This window comes from Enhydra lutris, unplaced genomic scaffold (assembly GCF_002288905.1).
Source record: "Enhydra lutris kenyoni isolate GAN:26980312 unplaced genomic scaffold, ASM228890v2 scaffoldscaffold18, whole genome shotgun sequence".
NCBI classification, from domain to species: domain Eukaryota; kingdom Metazoa; phylum Chordata; class Mammalia; order Carnivora; family Mustelidae; genus Enhydra; species Enhydra lutris.
The window spans coordinates 30730105-30732318 of NW_019154102.1; the positions used below are offsets into that span (position 1 = coordinate 30730105).

A 2214-nucleotide genomic window follows, 5' to 3' on the forward strand; every position below is an offset into this window, starting at 1 on the left:
TATATATTCGTCACATTTTACATAATAGGGATCCATTTTCTTTTGCTGGTCGTAGCAGTAATGTAGTTCTTAGGGCCTGTACACATGTGATATGGAAGGGACTGCAATTACTATAATTTACTTTTATATTATTGGGAACAAGCCAAGGACAAACCCAGCTGGCCAGTAAGGCCTGCGAAACCATTCTCTTGGATGGTTTTAAGTATATGAATTGGATAGTGGCTGTTTTGCATCGCTCCCTTGGCCAGCAGGTGTAATGGGATGAGACTAAATGTTCCTTGGTGAGCCCATACTTTTATGATCCATCTGTTCAAGTAGGAAGGAATGAGGCAGGTGGGATTCTTCTTGCTACAACAGGGCCTAGATAGAAGCAAATGGAAACAATAATTTTAATAATCTTTGCAGAGCTATAACTCATAGTTTATCATTCCTATTAAAATTCTATTCCCACTGTCATGGAAGCTATGACTAAGGAAGGGTGAATTTTAAAACAAAATTATTTATCTCCAACATACTACGTTTTTTCGTGAACCTTTTCACCATGGCAGCGGAGGCGGGGACGAGGCCTACCTGGCGCTGTGGCGGCCAGACGCGGGGAACCAGTCCGCACAGCGGCGCTACAGCCCGCGGCAGGAGACGCAGCTGGGCTCCCACGGCCTGCATCACGAGGCAGTGGCCGGACTTAGTAGAGTCCTCTTGGGTGGGGACACGCCGGTGTGCCAAGACGCCGGAGAGAACGTGGAGCCTGACCGGCCTCAGGGGCGCCACCAGAATGCAGCACGTCTGGAGGAGTGAGGCGCGCAGTTGGACGATTGCGTCCTGTCGTGCAACCGCAGGCTGTGCGCATGGGCAGTGCCTACCTGAGCGCCGCTCTATCTGCAGTTGGCGGAGGCTTTGCTCCAAGGAGGGAGGGCCGTGGTTTGTGCTAAGGAGCCCTGGTATCCTTGGCTTGACATGGAGCTCTGTGAAGGTGGAAACCAGCACCCACAAAAGCTTCATGGTACAGGTCACGAGCATCACTGCCTTCCGGCACAAAATCCATATAGTACCCAGTGACGTAAAGCCAGGTAACAGCCTCATCACGGAGCGGTCGGGCACCCCCCACCCAAAAGGTAGCCGACTTTGGACTAAGCAAAGGCTGTACTGGGCTGGCTCCCCTGAAGCAAAGAGGGCACTCAAGACAACAAAAATGTGAATGTGAATAAATACCACCTGTCTTCAGCTTGTGGTTCAGACTTCCACGTGGCTGCTGACGTCTGGGACGGACCGGACCCTATAGACAGCCATGGCTGATATCTTTATCACCCGGGCATTAGCACCTGGACAAAGATAGAGTCAATGTCATTGACTCTGAGACCAGGAAGGAGTGCTTGAGGATCTGTATCAAACAAGGGTGCTAGGTGGTCCTTGTTGGTGAGGCGCAGCTTGAAAACCCAAAGATGGACTGCTTGCTCCTCTGTTTCTCAGAAACTCAGGACTTCCATGTCTGAGGGGATAAGGAGTTCTTGAAAGATATGTTAGCTGCTAACCCACAGGACAGGCCAGATATCTTTGAGGTTGAAACTAGAGTGGACCAGGTCTTGTGTGCCGCTTGAAATTCCGGGCAAAGCATCAGGAGTGTTTCTTTTAAAAAACTAGGTGAGTGTACTTTTTTTTTCCTTCATGCATCCTTACTGGACTGGTTGCCTCATCCTGGGCCCTGGGATGGGCCCCGTGGAGCTGGGGAGAAAAACAGGACTGAAGAAAACTAAGTGCTTGTTACCAAAGTCCCCCCACCCCAGTGTCCTTGAGGTATGTGGGATTATTTAACTAGGAATTGGAAGTACTAGAGGAGTCTTTGGAGCTTTTTAGAAATGCTTTTTCTCATCAAATTAATAAATGATTACTATAGAACCTGCAAAAAAAATGCTGGATGGTTTATTTGACTTGAAACAACTTTTAAGTTAAAGTAATCAGGAATTATCATCCTCTTGAAATAGAAAGACATTGTTTTCCTTAGGTTTCATAGCATGTAAGGGATTCTGCAGATTCTTTCCTTCACATTTCAGGGAGCTGTGTACAACTTTTTTGTTGTTGTTGTTATATACATACAAGCATTCTGCTAATTGTATTGTTTCAGTGGTATCTGGGAAAGGAAAGGAAAGAAAAAGACTTGATAGGAAATACTACAAACTGGATGTTTATTCCAAAGGAAGGAAGCATTTTTTAAAAAAA

General features: G+C 46.8%; 1 pseudogene; it reads left to right on the plus strand.

Moving 5' to 3' along the window:
• Positions 1-541: 541 nt before the first annotated feature.
• Positions 542-1595, plus strand: LOC111147996 (annotated as a pseudogene).
• The last annotated feature ends 619 nt before the right edge of the window (positions 1596-2214 follow it).